The sequence below is a fragment of the Scardinius erythrophthalmus genome, assembly GCF_964197995.2.
Source record: "Scardinius erythrophthalmus genome assembly, chromosome: 4".
Classification (NCBI taxonomy): Eukaryota; Metazoa; Chordata; class Actinopteri; order Cypriniformes; family Leuciscidae; genus Scardinius; species Scardinius erythrophthalmus.
In genome coordinates this window covers 57,494,547-57,515,089 of record NC_138224.1, presented here as the reverse complement: position 1 = coordinate 57,515,089, position 20,543 = coordinate 57,494,547, and the positions used below count along the sequence as shown (strand labels likewise).

The following is a 20,543-nucleotide window of genomic DNA, read 5'->3' as shown; positions in this document are numbered from 1 at the left end:
TAGTTGGTGAAATTGTGGAGGACCTTATGATGCTCGCAGCAAGTTGATGACAGTACATCCTCTACAGATGTCCTCTTACTCAGAAGCCATTTCATTTTGGATAAGTTAAATGTTTTCGTGGCCTTGACCAACATCAACATCAGTAGCCTAATGTTGTCTTCGCCAACCTCAGTGAAGTAGCTAATAATAGGCTTTTTGTGAAGGACAGGACAACTAAAGAACCTGGACGTCCTTTACTGCACATAGCACAAGAGATGAGTGTCGGTGCTAGGTCTCACCCCTTCAAATAAGTGTTCTCAATTTGCGAAATAATTCAATAAAAATGCTGTCTGTTGCAGTTAAACCTGTGTGTGTGTGTGTGTGTGTGTGTGTCACTAGCGGTGCAGGATTTTGATTGTAGGTGGGCCTCCAGAAAACTGGATGGGCCAGTTAAAATAAGCCAAAAACAAAAAACGGGTTCCCCTTCATCTCCGTTTCAGTGCTTTTCTGCGGCACCGAGGACAGCGACTAACTATACCTGAATTTAATGCGTAGTTAGCATAGGTTTAAAAAAAAAAACGGATTTTTTTTTGCTGCTTTTTTAAGACAATTACAGTTTAATTTAATTTATTGTTTAATAAAATGATAGGCCTATTATTTTTTTAGTTTATTAACAGCAACAACAGCTGTAAAGATGAAGTTGACGATCGTCATCTCCATATAGTCAACGCCCCTATAGAGAGAAATGCACATCATGGATTACATAATCAGAGAGTAGCCTTTTTCTTTTCGTTTTAAATTGTTAAAAATACATTTTGGGCTTTCTTAAGATATATTTCATGTCTGTGAGGCATACGTTGAGTTTCGTTAAGTTAGGATGAGATGCGCTCCTGTTCACGAGCAATGCAATGACCGCGCGGGCGCCTCAATGATTTTATTGTCTGCTATATTTCCTTTTTAATTTATTAAATCCAGGCAATAAAAAATTATTGGTTGATAAAAAAAATATTAAAATTAAGATACAATTTATACAAAACGAAATTCACTTAAAAAGGCTTTCTACAAAACAAAAAGTGGTCAAAATCATGTCTGACCCACATCTCTCGATATATTGCGCATCCTATCTTACTCGTGCGGTTCACTTTTCATAATCAACATAGATGAAAAAATAACATTATACTATTTTAACAAATATGAAACTAAATGAGCTTATTTAATGGCTACAACATGTATAGTACAGACTCTCTATTTGTACAAATTGCTGCACATTCATTTTATTCTGAATTTTGCACGCATAAGTTGAAAGGCATTTGTTTGCATGCATAGTAAAACATATCTGCAACATTTATCAAGTTCACTGATAATTATTATCACTAATTATTATTATCACTAATTATTATTATCACTTAATGAATAATGTAACAAGGACAAAGCATGTAAACTTCGTTGTTTAGAATTGAATGGATCGCAAATAGATCCGAATGAAGAAACGTACAAAACCATAGTAGAAATGGATGGGCCCGGACCTAAAATGTAGCGCCGCGGCTGGTGTGTGTGTGTGTGTGTGTGTGTGTGAGAGAGAGAGAGAGAATGTTTGTTCCACTTTACATTTATGGTGTAGTCTATTTGTTTAGATTTATGTGGGATTTAATCATTTTAAATTAATCTCAACTGTGAAATGGACAAAAACAAAATTATACATAGGCTACTTTCAGACCAATTAAATCAAACCCAGGTTTTTTTGTGTGTTTAGACAAATAATGTAACAAAAGTCACAAAATTCCATGACACTGAGATAAGGGAGATATGTTTTTTTGAATGGGGGGAAAATATCAAATGAGATCCAAACAGAACCCAAAGACAACATGATGGTTTAAGAAATATTCATTTTAAACTAAACCAAAACCAAATCTTTATCTCAGTGTCATGGAATTTTGTGACTTTTGTTACATTACCTACATCTGTAGAGGATGTACTGTCATCAACTTGCTGCGCGAGCATCATGTCCTCCACAATTTCACCAACTACCTCCATTGTTTAAAATAAATCGGCGTCTGTCTGTTCAGGGCATCACCTCTTAACCGTCGACTGTGAGTGACGTCACGTCCCAACACGAACACGCCCCATAGCATAATCCCACCCTTGACGCTGATTGACAGGTTCCCGTGTAAGGCATTGGAAATGGAAATACTAAGGGAATTGCGATTTCATTTGAGTTTTGGCTGGCTACATACGCGACGCTGAGAAAGTGAAAAAGCAGACTTGGTAATTGAAATTGCTATTTAAATATGACAGGGTCAAGACTCGTTAGATATGGGAAACACAGTTGCAAACGGACTTTGCATTTCCATTTTAAATTTGGCAGTCACTGTGCGTTCGCTTAAACGAAAATGCAAACGTTAATGCGCGATTTGCATTTGCGTTTGGATTATGTCACATTTTATGCGTCCACAATTTGAAAACGCAATTGCAAATACAATTTGCAATTCCTTTTGAATAATGTCCGGAATATCATTCCATATGAAACAATATAAACACGATAGCCATATTCTGACTCAAGTGTATGTGTACGTTCTATACGATAATTGGCGCAATCTGCTTTAATAGCGATTTTTTTTTTCATTCAAGCTGCTTGAGCTTAAATGCTTTTGTTCTTTATATTCTTTGTTTATACATATTGTTTTATTTTTTCCACTAAAACCACCTTAAAATATAGCCTAAGCTATATATTGCCTAATTGTAAGCTTGTTCAGAAATGGTGACAAAAACTTTTAAAAGCCTTAAACTTAAAAAGAAATGTCTTTCTCGTTAAACATCATTTAAATAAATTAATATTTGAATATTAGATTTTTATGAGGTTTAATACAATATTTTTGTAAAATGTCCATCCCTACTTTAGACACAGTTGCTCCGTTGCGCTTAAAGAAGATTAAAGAAAATAGTCCAACGCTGTGGTACAGTTCAACGCCGTGGAAAGACAGTTCGATTGCATACAGCGAGGCCTTAAAAGCTTTGCCTCTCTTAGAAGAAACCAAATACAACCATGGTATTCATGTATTACAGTGGCTAAATTAACAAGAAATAAAGCTTAGCATAGCAGTAATAGCACTGCAGTAATGACTTTATGAACTTCTTTACTTGCCAGATTGATAATATTATTGAGAAAATTATAACTATGCAACCGTCTACTACAGTATCACATGAGGCAGTGCATTGTAGTCTCGCTAAGGAAAAATTTGATTCGTTCGTTGCTATAGGAGAGGAAGAATTTACTAAACTTGTTAAATCATCTAAATCTACAACATGTATGTTAGACCCTATACTGACTAAGCTACTGAAAGAGATGCTTCCAGAGGTCACAGATCCTCTTCTTAATATCATTAATTAATAATCATTAATAAATAATAAATTTTATTAAATAATAATAAACAACTTTTAAGCTGGCTATGATTAAACCGCTTATTAAAAAAACAACTTGATCCTACAGAATTAGTCGAATCTACCTTTTCTGTCAAAGATATTAGAAAAAGCAGTATCCTCACAACTGTGTTCCTTTCTTGAAAGAAATGATATCTGTGAGGATTTCCAGTCAGGAATTATAGTACTGAGACTGCTCTCATTAGAGACACAAATGATTTGCTCTTATCATCCGATCGTGGTAGTATCTCTCTGTTAGTGTTACTCGATCTAAGTGCTGCATTTGACACTATCGACCACTATGGAAGAAAATTAATGACAAATGTATTTGAAACAAAAAAGCTTGTTGAATTGCACTACTTGAAAAAATATGCATTGCATTAACCCTGCTTGAATTTATTAATAATTAATAATCTCAATCTGCTGTTAGTCGACCTCACCAGCAGGGGGTGCAAGCGGCTGTTGATGAAGAAAACTATAGAGCAATGGGAGAGAGAGTCATTCATTCATAAAAATGGATTTACAGAAACGGAGCAAGGTAAGTATTTGTGATGATTATCAGGGCCAGTATATATGGAAAATCTGATAAAGACACAAACGTTGTGTTTACGTTTAATTAAATGTCATCAGGGTTACTTTGCCTGTGTAGGCTACATGTAGGCAGCTTTCTCTACCGTGAACGAGATTATAATGTTATTTCCTGATGCTGATGTGCAGATCAAACATTAAATCTAAGACATATATTTCTCGCGGTTGTTTGGTTTCCTTAACTGTATATCGCAGCGCTTTAACGTAGATTAATAGACTAATACAGTGATATAAATCTATAGGTACAGAAGATAAAAGATATAGGTCTATCTACAAACTATCTTTAAACTTCTAATTAAAAACCTTCAAACTTTAAGCTTTTAAAATTTTGTAAAACTTTCTGGTCAGTCTTTCTCAAGCCACCTTCAAAGTTTGTCTCGACAAACTTTTCATATCTAGTTTAATTTTAAATCTTAAACTTAATATTTCAAGAAGGTTTTATTTCAGTGATTTGAATGCTCATTGGCCCTGTCCCAGATGGCACCCTAAACCCTTGCAGTCTTCCTCAGAGTCCACACTTTAGTGACATAATGCTGCTTTGACTGTCGGGTGAAGTCTACTGCAGCAGAAGTGTACACTGAGGGTGTATAGGGCACGCTTGTGAGCACCCATCTGAAACCTAAATCTATCTATCAATCAATCAATCAAGTGTACATATAGGTCTGTTTCACAGACAGGGTTTAGATTAAGCCAGGATTAGGGTTTAGTTGAAAGTAGTTTTTATAAACCTGCCTTAGAAAAAGATATGCTTTCAGTTAAAACAGTTTAAACATGCATTTTAACCCTCAAGCCTTGTCTGTGAATCCGGCAGAAGTGTGCCGTTTGGGACAGGGCGTAATGAATACATTTGAATGAGATAATGTGTGACTTCACTGATTGGATCTGGATACAGTTTTCAGAAACTAACATTTTGATCAATTCCACTCCATACCTCACTCAAAAGGATTGTATACTGCCAGAAAGCATTTCGAGGTCAAAGGGGCAATGACCACTGGGCCACCTCCCCTCCAACCTTCCTCAACATCCCTGGGAACACACTTTTTTTTTTTTTCTGACAACACACTTTTTCATGAGACATTTCCTCAGTAACAGGTCTATAAATATCATTACAGCCTCAGACGTCCTACCATATCAAGAACAGAGACTCCAGGTAAGATGTGATTTTAAAACAATATCAACAGGCAGTGTCAGTGTGAATGTGTTGGAGTAAAGGTTCACTGAAAGGAAAAGTTAATGCAAGTTTTTCAGAGGATAGGCATTAGAAATTGTGAAACCATGAAGTTGAAACTGGATAATATAGAAAGTGCAAAGTTTTATTGAACTATTATATTATATTTTAACTTTTATATTAGTGTGTGTGTGTGTCCCGTGCTAGCAGAATGAGTCAGAATGTTAATTACGAGCTGCAGGAAAAATTTGAGGTTCTCTGAGAGGTGTACCTTCCCAAATATTTCCTTTGTTTTAATAATCAATGCAAAATACTGTTTTAGCGCTGCACTCCAACTTTGTAAATATTCATAGCCAATTCTTGATGGCATGAGTCTTCAAACTAATGCTGATTACTCGCACTGACGGACACAAAGACTCTCAGACAGCTCAATCCCGATATAGTCAAGTCAAGTCAAGTCAACTTTATTTATATAGCGCTTTTCACAATACAGATTGTATCAAAGCAGCTTCACAGTATTAAATAAAATAGTACATCAGTGTTTGTTTCTGGTGTAAAACATCCACGTTTGGTAATGCAGATCAATAGCACTGGTGAATCGATTAATCAATTTAAGCATCCCCAACTGAGCAAGCCAAAGGCAACAGTGGCAAGGAACCGAAAAACTCCATTAGGTGACCTAATGGAGAAAAAAAAAAACCTTGGGAGAACCCAGGCTCAGTCGGGGGCCAGTTCTCCTCTGGCGTTTATGAAGTAGAGACCGGATTTAACTGTAAGATTAAAATATTATATGAATGCCTGGCTGAAGAGATGCGTCTTTAATCTAGTTTTAAACTGGGAGAGCGAATCTGAGCAACGAACAGTATCAGGAAGGCTATTCCAGAGTTTTGGAGCTAAATGTGAAAATGCTCTCCCTCCTTTGGTGGATCTGGATATCCTAGGTATGACCAGAAGCCTCGAATTTAGTGATCTTAAAGAGCGCGATGGATTATAGGGCGATAGAAGATCCGTTAAATAAACTGGAGCTAAGCCGTTTAGGGCTTTATAGGTCAGTAGCAATACCTTGTAATTAATACGGAACTTTATAGGTAACCAATGTAGTGATGATAAAATTGGTGTTATATGGTCAAACTTTCTTGATCTAGTAAGAACTCTAGCGGCGGCATTTTGGACTAACTGTAGCTTGTTTATTGAGGATGCAGGACAACCAGCTAATAAATTCAATTCAATTCAATTCAAATTTATTTGTATAGCGCTTTTCACAATACATATTGTTTCAAAGCAGCTTTACAGAAATAAAGCATTACAGTAATCTAGTCTCGAGGTCATGAATGCATGAACTAGCTTTTCTGCATCAGAAACAGTTAGCATGTTACGTAATTTAGCAATATTTCTAAGGTGAAAAAATGCTGTTTTTGTAACATATGAAATATGATTTTCAAAAGACAAGTTACAATCTAATATAACACCCAGGTCTTTTACTGTAGAGGATAAAGTAACAGGACACCCTACTATGTTAAAGTTGTATTGTAAGAGGTTTTGTGGGCGGTTTTTTGAACCGATAAGTATTACCTCTGTCTTATCTGGATTTAATAAAAGAAAATTGTGCGTCATCCAATCTTTTATATCTTTAACACACTCTGTCAATTTGGATAATTTAGCGTTTTCATCCGGCCGTGATGAAATATATAGTTGAGTGTCATCAGCATAACAATGGAAACTAATTCCATGTTTCCTTATAATATTTCCAAGTGGCAGCATATATATTGAGAATAATAGAGGGCCTAACACAGATCCCTGCGGCACTCCATAGTTTACTGGAGTTATGATCGATTTTTCTCCGTTTAAATAGACAAAATGGTAGCGGTCAGATAGGTATGATCTGAACCAGCTACAGATATACACAGATACACAGAATTACAGTATTTCAAAATATCTGTCTTGGCAAGTATTCATACAAACATTATTTGATATGGGTTAAATTAACATTTTGTGAACTGTTGGGGAAAAACATTAGCCTAGAAATCTAGACGCACCCTAGCGGCAGCAAAATGTATTTTGCAGCCAGGTGGGTCTAGCAACTCTCAATAGACCTTCTAGCTGCAAAAACCCAAATTGGGTCAGGCCAATCACAACGCGTATAGAGTAGGCGGGGCGGGCTTAACATAATGACGACAGAGATGTGACGGTTCCCTGGCTTGAAAACAAAGAATGGCTGCTGGCGAACAGTCTTTCGAATCGGCTTTGGCCGCGACTCTGGAGGACTTGGAGTTAAGTTTTTCTTTGAGAAAAGAGCAAAGAACGGCACTTAAGTCATTCTTTAAAAAGGAAGATGTGTTCGTAGTTTTGCCGGTGTTACACCAGATTCTGTGACCGTCATAATATGTGACCGTAGTGGGCGCGGTTGTCACTGCGTGCTCCGTGATATACGCAAACAGCGTAACTTCTGACTATAAGCCAAACGTGAAGTATTTACGACACGTTTGTTTAGAAATGCTTTTTTAGCCTGTCAGATATGGCAAAAGTTGAATCTATCATCTAACGTTAGCTCCGCTGTTGGGAAAACGCTCTGGTTGGTTGAAGCGCTGTCCTATTGCGTGCAGAGGGAATTTGAAAGACAGCCGTTTACCCCGCCCATCGGATTGAGTGTGTCTATGGTGAGTTTCCAGACCTAACATCTTGATGTAGGTCTGGCTTGCCAGGCTAGAAAAACATGTGATTTGTAACATTATATTACATCCGTGCGGTAAAGTAGGTCATAATATATAGTCTGTCTGTCTCATTAATGTTAATCAAACAATTGTGGTATCATGGAAAAAAAGTTGAATAGATATTTTTCTATAGATATGTGTTTTGACTTGGTTTGTACCAAATGTGGTGTTATAATCAGGGATTTTAAAGTATGGTTGCTTATGTAACGGAGGTATTTTTCTCTATGGGGACTTTTATTTTGACGGGTTGTTAACTACCTGAGTGTTTCAACTTTCAATTTGAACTGTGCTTGTGATAACTGAGTCGATTGGAGACTGAATCGTAAAACTGATTCATAAGAATCATTTAAGTGAAGTCAGTGTTATCTATTCAATTGACCCTTCGCTAAGCCCCGCCCTCCTTAATTACTGTTGCTACGCCTGTCAAGCTTTTGCGCCTGGCACGTCTATTACTGTATGTATGCACTGGTTTCAGACATTCCCAAGGAGATAATTAGTCATTTTTGGCGAACAGGTGAAAATCGGAGAGAGCAAGACTGCAGTATGCATTCGAGGGATATATCCACGACATAATATGCAAACGATTAGAGAATAATTTAATCAAAATTGAAGCTCAAGCCTATAACGTAACGTTAGGTCCCAGCGCAAGCAGCAGCCGCCTCATACGCTGACCATTCAAATGGGAAACACACAAATTGAGGAACAGCTATGTGCATGCACAGCAGGGTGAGTGAAATTTGAAAATATTCTAATATTTATAAATCAAACAGCTTATCCATAAGTATTGTGGAATAAACACAAGACATTAGCCTGACCACTTTGCAATGATAACATTCTCCCGGTTATATTTTTAGCGCGCCAGGCTAACGTTACTGCTCACACGTCGTGGGTCACATAAGTGACTACTGTTATGAACTGATTAAGTTCGCAAACCAACCTTTTCCTTGGAGATCTCCGGCAAGCCCCCTGATGTTCCCTCCTTTTACTAACTACCTTTTACTTTTACTAGAACACCGGGAGAGTCGCGATCGGATTGGGGTAACATTACTAGTTTGGCCGTCGATTAACAAAATGCTGAAATGTATATTTAAGTAACGTCAAGTTATGTCAGTGAGCCTCCGTCTTGCCTTTACTCACACTGCTTGATCCACGAGCTGGACAAAAACTTTATTCTAGAGCTGTTATAAAGCCAAAAACACTTTCCTATTATCAATGTAAAGCTGCTTTGGAACAATCTACATTGTTAAAAGGACGCCCGGCATTTCTCCTCTTCAGTTTTAGGTTTCGGGAAGGGAACAAAATCCACCACCCCGTCCAAACTTTTGGGATACCGGGTATCAGATTTGCACAATCCATACGCACAACGCTTCGGCATGTTTCCCTCGCTCGAAAGCTTGCCAGACCTCCCGCGCATAGTTACGGTTGCTAAGCCACGATTGGCCTGTGGCGGTTTTCGGGCGTGGCTTAGCGAAGGGTCAATTGAAAGGGGTTCTTTGAAGTGAATAATTTGTGTTGTAACTATAAGGGTCATCAACATCCAGTGTTGTTTGTAAATGAGTTTGTGCCCCAATACTGACATTCATTTTGGGGAAACACTTTTGAAGTGTTAAAGGAGCCGTATGTAAGATTGTGGCCAAAACTGGTACTGCAATCACTGAATCCCCTCCCCCTCCCCCCTGACTCGAGGTTGCCAGATATGCTGCAGGATCCAGCAGGAACGTAGGCAGCTACAAGGAGCTGCAGCTGTGGTAACTAGGGCAGAGCTGGCAACCCGGATGCCGAAACACTACTGACTTCGTGATTGGTAGATAGGTGGAGGGTGGGGCTTCAGGCCAAAACACAAGATGACAACATCAACATCAGTTGAGGGCTGCAACTTCACTTTTAAACCCTCTGGGGTCCTTCGTTTAACAGTCACACTTGGGACCTTCGGGTCCAAATGGACCCGGAGGGCGGGATTAATATATATTAAAAAAAATCATATTTTTTTTTTTTATTTTTTTTTTATAATATTTTTTATTTTCTTTTTTTGGTGTTTTGAGATAATTTTATGATTTATAATTAATATTTATGCAATAATTATGACCCATTTTTTCCCATTGAATATAATAGAATTTTTTTAAATATATATCATTTTTCTTTTATTTTTATTAAAGCTGTATTTCATTTTAGAGTCAAGCTTAGGCCTCATGAAAGCAATTTTTGAAATGAGATGGGCGCCAACTGGTGGACACACTGAGCATTTTTATCACGCAATAGCACAAGTGGATTTACAGCTCTCTGTAGAAAGGCTTGCGAATTCTAGTGATTTTTGCCTGAACAGATTTCGTCTGTTTTGCACTCTTGGTGTTTTAGAGATTCACTCAACTCTCATGTTGAGTCCTTTTTTCTGCATCCTGGCTGATTTGTAGATTGTTTGCACAAAAAAACTGTGTTTTCATATTTTTGACAATTTCCCATTCATTTCCTATGGGGGTCATTTTTGACCAAAGAGCAGAAGCGTGACGACAACTTAGCATGCTTGGATCATGACCTCAATATTTTTTGTGTGTTCACATACCTAATACCATAAAAGTCACCTAGTTTCGTAACATTCCGATGAAGCTGTGATTTTTAAAAATTCAAAACAGATTTTTGTAATCTGAATTTATTAGTGTGTATGTGTATAAAAGTGTGTTTGTGTGTGTGTGTGTGTGTGTGTGTGTGTGTGTGTGTGTGTGTGTGTGTGTGTGGATGTGTCTGTTTTGCACTCTTGATGTTTTATAGATTCACCCCTTCACTGTTGTGTGCTTTTTTTCTGGATCGTGGCTGATTTGTAGATTGTACGCACAAAAAAATTCTGTATTGTCACATTTTTGCCAATTTCCCATTCATTTCCTATGGTGGGTCCATTTGGACCCGAAGGTCCTGAGTGTGACAATTTTTTTTACAACCACTTAGACTATTCAAATCCTGTCCCCAATTTTTTTGGGTGTTCATATACCAAGTACCAACAAAGTCACCAAATTTCGGTCCATTTGGACCCGAAGGACCCCAGAGGGTTAAATGACAATATCCTGGCCGTACTACTGTTGTCAGTGATGTAAGTATTTGAAATGAACATGATTTCTTAATGTCTAGTGACATATCAGGGCCATTTTATGATTAATTGAAATACATTTCTTACATACAGCTCCTTTAAAAGAGGTTTGTTTTGAAAGTGTAAACTATTTGAAGATCTTTCAAGAAGACAAAAAAAATCTCAAAACTGTTTATTTTATTTTATTTTATTTTTTTGTTACTCTTTGGTATTTTATGATATTGAAACAGATCCTTCCAGCAGAAATATAATTTAAAAAGAGAAGGAAAATAAATTACTAATTGTTAAAACGTAAGACATTTGACAGTTATTTTTGAATTTACCTTGGGATAGGGGCGTCTCACTTGCACTGTTAGGATTAGGTGGGTGGGGATGTGAATTTAAATGTATTTTTCGCCACATACACTTCAGGAAGCCACTGTGTCGACATACTCACCTGAAGCCTACACTACCTATTCCTGTTGTATAAAATAGTGTAAGGTAAAACATATACATAACATATTGCATACTGAGGCTCAAAGCACTGGAGCAGGGACTAAGATCCTTTTGCTTTTAAGTCTCCCAGGGTAGTGTTCTAATTTTCCCCCTACGAGACGAGACTTGCAGTCCCGTTACATTTAGTGATTTTGTTTTGGAACCTTCAGAAAACTTTATCAAAATTTTTCTCAAAACTGACTTTACTGACTCTGAGCAACACGCGTGAAGTCGATAGAGACAAAGAATAGACATTTCTTGACCTGCAAACATCCTGTAATAATGTAGGGAACCACTCGTTATACATAAATCAAGTAACTGTTTATGTTTATGTTCTACTTACATATATGGTTCAGTTTTAATCCAAATAACACGTGCTGAGTGAACGATCAGCAACCAAGAGCATTCAACAGAAGTGCTCTCTCTCTCTCTCTCTCTCTCTCTCTCTCTCTCTCTCTCTCTCTCTCTCACTTCCGGTGCACGCTGGAAGCGTTTGGGGTGGTGGTGAGGGGTTTTACGGAGAGGTGTTTGAAAGTTTTTTTTTTTTTATTTATTTATTTTTTTTATTCTCTTTAAATCTAAAAAGGGGTTTTGAGACATATTTTTGTAGAGCTGAAATTGGACAATTAAAACCACATATTGGTGGTGTTTGCCGAGGCGCCGGCATGGCATCGTTGCTGGTGGGTGGAGAACCACCTGTTTCACGGTGTCATGGAGTCAGATGTGTGCCTGCGCAGGGTGTGTTTGTGGAGGATGTGTTGCTGGTATGACAACATTTCTTCGGCCTCCAGGATGAATAACCTAGCAAACATGCCAGTGTGGGACCACTGTGGGTAAGTGTGGGGTTTCTGTGGGAATGTGTGGGCCAGGCAACCATGAGGGTTTACTGTGGGCAACCCACCATATCAGTACAGTTAAATCATTGTTTTAAGATTAGAAGCTCAGGGTTAATCAAACCATTTTAATGATCCCGTAAAATGTGTAGCAGCTGTTCTCAGACAGACTAATAAAGTCAGACAGACCGGTACTGTAGATTACAGTAGTTTAAACACCATTAGACTATTAGACCTCAGTAAATCACAGCACTTATATAAATACATTCGTAAATAACATAACATATAGCAATGCAGGTTGCATCTTTATAAATACATTCATGGAACCATAAAACTGACTAATTAATACTTATAAATCAGTGAATAATGGATTATGAGCATGCGCATTGAAAGAGCAAATGAGTGACTTTTAAGGAATTACAAAAAATGTATATAAATTTAACTATCGTATAATGCATAGGTCTTAATAAGTCTTTATAAATATATTTATAGAATAGTAATATTGCTCATAAAAAAGTATAAATGGAGCTATAATTCATTGAGCATGGTCTGCATAGAAAGTGTTACCATATTTATTAAATAAAATGAACCTATTTGTAACAAAAAACAATTCAAATGGTTGACTGATTTGTTTTGGTATTCATCTGTGATGTATTATTATAAAATTATAATTTTATACTAATAAATACATCACTGATAAATTATATATTTTTTATATAATATATTTCTTAAAACTTCAAAAGAAAAATTATAGGCTAAGTAATACAGTAGATGGCGTCATCACGTGATTAATTCTAACCAATGAGACTGCTGGAACTTTGCATGTTAAGGAGCTGTCATTCTGGATTCGACTGGTACCGCCCAGCTTTGCACCAAACAGGTAAGCTTTTTAAATGTCCATAGTTGTTTGAGTTTGAGTCCATTTGAGTTTTCTATTAAAATGAGTGAAAGGGGTCAAAATGGTAATTAATTAATTAATTGGTATTAAATGACACTCATTTTATTGTTATCTGATTATAGGCTATACATAGCTTAGCTAATGTTTCTCTGCTGCTGTTTAAATGAAACGGTAATAACGGTCGGCTAACGTTAGCTGCTCAGACAGTCCGTTTTTTGGTAATCTCCGAGGTAATGTGTACTTTAATACTGCTTGAATTCATTACTTGTAAGTGTTTTACACTTTTGGTGTTATTATAATTCGGTTTATTATTGTTTTCCCGTTTACGTGATGAACTAGGGCCAAGCTAGACACAATGGCCGGGCTGAAGTCAAGTCATGTCTTTGTTTTAAAGTTTTAAATAGCGATGTAAACAAGGATTTATATAACGTAATAAATACAAAACATAAGCTACACACTCTTATTACATCTCGTTAAATATGATTATGACCATTCATAATTGATAGACACCGATAAACACTGCGCGCTGACAGACAGCAAATCAGTTCAGCAACTTTCATCACGTTACATGGGGTCATAACTATCATGTTAACGTGACCTAAAGACAACAGATTTTACAATTCTATCTTTAATTGATAACTGAAATGAAATCAACCATCTGTAATATTTAATTAACTTAATTATGTAACATAATAGAAGTAAAACATTTAGGCCATGAAATACTATTCATTCTTTTAATATCATTAATGTAATAATTTCTTTTAAATGTATAAATTTAATCAGAATGTTTGTCCATACAGATACTGTAAATATTTGACTGAAATATTAATGTTTGTTTCCTTTTCTCCCTTTTCCATGTGTGTAAATCAGATAATTGGTGCTGCTCTGTGTAAGTATTCTGTGGAAATCACTGTCTGACACATTCTCAGTGTTTGCATTGTAGATTTGTCATAGACATTTAGAAAAACTTTCTTTGCACCATATAAATAACTGTATTTTCATAAACATTTTGCTTATGTTATGTTAATATTTTGGGAATCAAACTTTTGAAATGAGATGTTCCTCACCCCCTGAACAAATACTGTATTTGAAATGTTGTTTGTCCTCTCTCATTTCAGTATTTATTGCCATCTAATCTTGATTGCAGAATTGAGCTCCAACCACTGATCTCAACATGACATCATGACTTTGCGTAAACATACACGCCACTTTCAAGTCAAGTGGCGTGTTATTTATACGCATTTTGAGCTATCCGTGTGTATGTCCACGCCGAAACGAACCGTCATCTTCCGCGTGTATGTCTACGCCGTTAAACGTCCGAGTGATTCCGCGTGTATGTGTACGCCGTTAAACGTCCGAGCGAAACGGAGCAAAATGTAAATCTACATCTGGGGAGCGATATTTTTTTTCCTAGGATGGTAGGGGAACACTCATAAATGGTATTAACCCCAGTGACGGGTAGGTTTAGGGACGGGGTTGGGGTAGGTCATATTTATATATACATTCACTAGTTCACACTTACAAATAAGTCAGATAGAATAAATGCGTATTTGGCGTGCTGTCCGAGGAGAGGGCTCCGGGCTCGGTATTCGGCCCGAACCCAGAGTACTCCCCCCGTATTCCTGGCTGTGAAAGAACAAGCCAAGGGTGAGGAGTCGGGGTGGTGGAGGGATGCTGAAACTGTCAAGGAAGTTAGGTGAGTTGACAGAGTGAATATATATATATATATATTAGAGGTGGGAATCTTCAGTCACCTCACGATCCGATCCGATTCCGATTCTGGGAGTCACGATCCGATTCCAGAACGATTCCAGAACGATTCTTTATCTACCCCCCCCCCCCCCCATTAATTCATTAGTTTACATAAGTAATTAAGTAGTCTATTTTTTTTATAATTACAAATAAAATAAATAAAACATTAAAACAGTTTTATTTTAAGAATTTTAAACTAATATAACTTCAAAGTACCATATAAATAGCAAATAATAAAGAAGCATAGAAACAAATGACAAAGAAACAGAAGAGTGCTTTCAGTATTTAAGATTATCTGAACATTTTCCATTCAAGAACTGTGAGTGATTTATTTTCATCATACTTTTGTTTTTTACTTTGACATCTTAATAGACTGAGATATCTTATATCTATTTAGCTGCATTCACGCTCGGATCTCTTTTTAAATACAAGTAGTAATGTGGTTTGTCCTCACCGATTAATCCCTTAAGACATAACTTGCTGTGTTTACGTTCATTTTGCACAAGTATATTAAACCACTTACACGGAGTCGCACAGCCGCATGCGCGAGCAGTCAACACAAACAAAGCGCGCATCAGCATTTGAAACTGAAAGCAGCCTTCTGTTAGCGAGGTTCATATTTTAAATATATAAGTCCACTGCATTCCAAACCACATAAACGGAGATTTTAAGGAGAATATCGACGCGCGAGAGAGCACACTTCAAGTGTAACATCAAACAGAGCGCGCGCGCGTCTCTCACAGCGCATCCTGTGCAATGAAGCCTGTGAATGTCCTTATAATTCGTTTCAACCTTTCCGAACTTTATTAAATATTATTTTACTGAAGGTACGTGTGTGGGGAATTGTTAACAAGCAGAAGACGGGTGTTTCTAAAGCAAACTCTGCGTCATCGCACATCTGGTTATAAACTGCTCAGAATCGATTCTGAAATTCTCAGAATCGATCCAGAATCGTTGGAGAGAGAATCGCGATGCATCGATGGATCGATTTTTTCTCCCACCACTAATATATATATATATATGCTTCCTCTCATGCTGATAGGGTAGACATGGTAATTGTTTGATGAGATGATTGATAGATTTGTTGATTGATTGATTATTTGAACGTGCTCCTCCCGAACTTTGTTTATAAAACATCATGTAATGTAACGTTAAGTCAACGGCGTTGATAAACATGCTGAAAAGCGATTATGCGTGTTGATAACACGCCAAAAATGGAAATACGAATTGGCGTGTCATACAGACACCATTTCATGAGATCAGTCTGACTGATCTATATAATGACTGGATAGCTCATGACGTTCTAGACTGCCATCAGGCAGTGAAGCCACCGGAAGTGTTCGAGTGGCCATCTTATGATTCCCTACCAGCAGAGGCTTCAACGGCTGTTATACAGACTGGTAGCTCCGATGGCGTAATTCAAGCCCTATACGTAGTCATTTATATAGACAATTGCCGCTATTCCCGTGTCGTTTTCTCTGAGGCAAGAGTGATGCTTCTTCTTCAAAATAAACAAAACGTTAAAACAGTCAACATTAGCCTATAAAAAAAAACTCAGAGCAGCAATAATCACAATTAAGTGTCCAATAGCGACACCATTTGACACCTTCAAAAGAGCTTTGTTCAGAGTCCGTTTACCATTACTTACATTAACCCATACAATTTGTATTATGCATTTCCTGAACATGTACTTTCTAACTAATCAAACACTATCTGAACAAACTACTGATCTATAAAACACAATCAGAAAGAGCTATATTTCAAGTACACATATACAAGGAATTTTTCTTCAGTGACATCTTTCATTGTTTTATTTTACTGTTCATTTTTTATCTGCCATTTGAAATTTAACTGCTCTAATCAAGTGATGTTCAAAAACTGTCAAACCATGTGCTTTGTAAATAAAAACTTTATTTGGCTTTTTGTGTACAACTTTGTAGATTTCCAAAAGATCCTGTCAGGAGTAGAGAATGGAATGAAAGGCAAAACTTCAGGCCATCTGCTTCCTCCCGCCTATGCTCTGATCACTTCACTGCTGAGTGTTTCGATAGGACAGGACAGACAGTCAGGCTTTTCTTAGATGCTGTGCCATCAATATTCAGTTTCCCTCCACATCTGCTAAAGGTAGACAGATAATTGGGTTAATCCCTTATCCGGGGCCGGGTCGCGGGGGCAGCAGTCTAAGCAGGGATGCCCAGACTTCCCTCTCCCTCGACACTTCCTCCAGCTCTTCCGGGGGGACACCGAGGCGTTCCCAGGCCAGCCGGGAGACATAGTCTCTCCAGCGCATCCTAGGTCTTCCCCGGGGTCTCCTCCCGGTGGGACATGCCCGGAACACCTTCCCAGGAAGGCGTCCAGTTGGCATCCGGAAAAGATGCCCGAGACACCTCAACTGACCCCTCTCGATGTGGAGGAGCAGCGGCTCTACTCTGAGCTCCTCCCGAGTGACCGAGCTTCTCACCCTATCTCTAAGGGAGCGCCCAGCCACCCTGCGGAGAAAGCTCATTTCGGCCGCTTGTATCCGGGATCTTGTCCTTTCGGTCATGACCCAGAGCTCATGACCATAGGTGAGAGTAGGAACGTAGATTGACCGGTAAATCGAGAGCTTCGCCTTGCGGCTCAGCTCCTTCTTCACCACGACAGACCGGTACAGCGACCGCATTACTGCAGAAGCTGCACCGATCCGTCTGTCAATCTCCCGTTCCATCCTTCCCTCACTCGTGAACAAGACCCCGAGATACTTGAACTCCTCCACTTGAGGCAGGAACTCTCCACCAACCTGAAGCGGGCAAGCCACCCTTTTCCGACTGAGGACCATGGCCTCGGATTTGGAGGTGCTGATTCTCATCCCGGCCGCTTCACACTCGGCTGCAAACCGTCCCAGTGCATGCTGGAGGTCCTGGTTTGATGAGGCCAACACGACCACATCATCCGCAAAGAGCAGAGATGAAATCGTGTGGTCCCCAAACCTGACCCCCTCCGGCCCCTGGCTGCACCTAGAAATTCTGTCCATAAAAATTATGAACAGAACCGGTGACAAAGGGCAGCCCTGCCGGAGTCCAACACGCACCGGGAACAAGTCTGACTTACAGCTGGCAATACGAACCAAGCTCCTGCTCCGGTCATACAGGGACCGGATAGCCCTTAGCAAAGGGCCCCGGACCCCATACTCCCGGAGCACCCTCCACAGGCCGCCGCGAGGGACACAGTCGAATGCCTTCTCCAAATCCACAAAACACATGTGGATTGGTTGGGCAAACTCCCATGAACCCTCCAGCACCCTGTAGAGGGTATAGAGCTGGTCCAGTGTTCCACGACCGGGACGAAAACCACACTGTTCCTCCTGAATCCGAGGTTCTACCATCGGCCGGATTCTCCTCTCCAGTACCCTGGCATAGACTTTCCCAGGGAGGCTGAGAAGTGTGATCCCCCTATAGTTGGAGCACACCCTCCGATCCCCCTTCTTGAAAAGAGGGACCACAACCCCGGTCTGCCAGTCCAATGGTACTGTCCCCGACCGCCACGCGATGCTGCAGAGGCGTGTCAGCCAAGACAGCCCCACAACATCCAGAGACTTGAGGTACTCAGGGCGGATCTCATCCACCCCCGGTGCCTTGCCACCGAGGAGTTTCTTGACTACCTCGGTGACTTCAGCTTGGGTGATGGACGAGTCCGCCTCCGAGCCCTCAGCCTCTGCTTCCTCAATGGAAGACGTGACGGCGGGATTGAGGAGATCCTCGAAGTATTCCTTCCACCGTCCGGTGATATCCCCAGTCGAGGTCAACAGCTCCCCACCTCCACTGTAAACAGCATTGGTAGGGCACTGCTTCCCCCTCCTGAGGCGCCGGACGGTTTGCCAGAATCTCTTCGAGGCCGACCGATAGTCCTTCTCCATGGCCTCACCGAACTCCTCCCAGGCCCGAGTTTTTGCCTCCACAACCACCCGGGCTGCAGTCCGCTTGGCCCGTCGGTACCCATCAGCTGCCTCAGGAGTCCCACAAGCCAACCAGGCCCGATAGGACTCCTTCTTCAGCTTGACGGCATCCCTTACTTCCGGTGTCCACCACCGGGTTCGGGGATTGCCGCCTCGACAGGCACCGGAGACCTTGCGGCCACAGCTCCGAGTGGCCGCGTTGACAATGGAGGTGGAGAACATGGTCCACTCGGACTCAATATCTCCAGCCTCCCTCGGGATCTGGTCGAAGCTCTGCCGGAGGTGGGAGTTGAAGATCTCTCTGACAGGGGATTCAGCCAAGCGTTCCCAACAGACCCTCACAGTACGTTTGGGTCTGCCGAGTCGGTCCAGCTTCCTCCCCCGCCATCGGATCCAACTCACCACCAGGTGGTGATCAGTTGACAGCTCCGCCCCTCTCTTCACCCGAGTGTCCAAGACATACGGCCGGAGGTCGGATGAGACGACCACAAAGTCGATCATCGACCTCCGCCCTAGGGTGTCCTGGTGCCATGTGCACTGATGGACACCCTTATGCTTGAACATGGTGTTCGTTATGGACAACCTGTAACTAGCACAGAAGTCCAATAACAGAACACCACTCGGGTTCAGATCAGGGGGGCCGTTCCTCCCAATCACGCCCCTCCAGGTGTCACTGTCGCTGCCCACGTGGGCGTTGAAGTCCCCCAGTAGAACGACGGAGTCCCCAGTCGGAGCACTTTCCAGCACCCCTCCCAGAGACTCCAAGAAGGCCGGGTACTCTGCACTGCCGTTCGGCCCGTAAGCACAAACGACAGTGAGAGACCTATCCCCGACCCGAAGGCGCAGGGAAGCGACCCTCTCGTTCACCGGGGTGAACTCCAACACATGGCGGCTGAGCTGGGGGGCTATAAGCAAACCCACACCAGCCCGCCGCCTCTCACCATGGGCAACTCCAGAGTGGTGAAGAGTCCATCCTCTCTCGAGGAGTGTGGTTCCAGAGCCCAAGCCGTGCGTAGAGGTGATCCCAACTATCTCTAGTCGGAATCTCTCAACCTCACGCACAACCTCAGGCTCCTTCCCCGCCAGAGAGGTGACATTCCATGTCCCTAGAGCTAGATTCCGCGTCCAGGGATCGGGTTGTCTAGGCCCCCGCCTTCGACTGCCGCCCGATCCACTTAGCACCGGCCCCTTACGGTCCCTCCTGCAGGTGGTGGGTCCACGGGAGGGCGGCCCCACGTCGCTCCTTCGGGCTGAGCCCGGCCGGACCCCATGGGGGGAGGCCCGACCACCAGGCGCTCGCATACGAGCCCCAACCCCGGGCCTGGCTCCAGGGTGGGGCCCCGGCTGCGCCATACCGGGCGACGTCACGGTCCTCTTTCTATTTGGCATCATAAGGGGTTTTGAACTGCTCTTAGTCTGACCCGTCGCCTAGGACCTGTTTGCCTTGGGAGACCCTACCAGGGGCATATAGCCCCAGACAACATAGCTCCTAGGGTCATTCGGGTACTCAAACTTATTGACAAACCTTGTTGTATTATTTTAATTTAATACTGTGAAGCTGCTTTGATACAATCTGTATTGTGAAAAGCGCTATACAAATATACTTGACTTGACATAATTGCTTTGTAAAGTAGATTCGATTAAGTCATTTCTGGTTAAGTAGTATCAGGCCCTGTTTACACGAGAACGCTCGCAGGTGAAAACGTAAAA

General features: G+C 40.7%; 1 protein-coding gene across 1 annotated transcript in view; it reads left to right on the top strand.

Moving 5' to 3' along the window:
• Window positions 1–5,115: 5,115 nt before the first annotated feature.
• LOC308689250 (stonustoxin subunit alpha-like) overlaps window positions 5,116–20,543 on the top strand; it is a 93,189-nt gene continuing 77,761 nt past the window's right edge. Inside the window, exon 1 of the mRNA XM_081362903.1 lies at window positions 5,116–5,134. The gene's annotated coding sequence lies outside the window, so the exon portion shown is untranslated. The remainder of the gene's footprint in view (window positions 5,135–20,543) is intronic.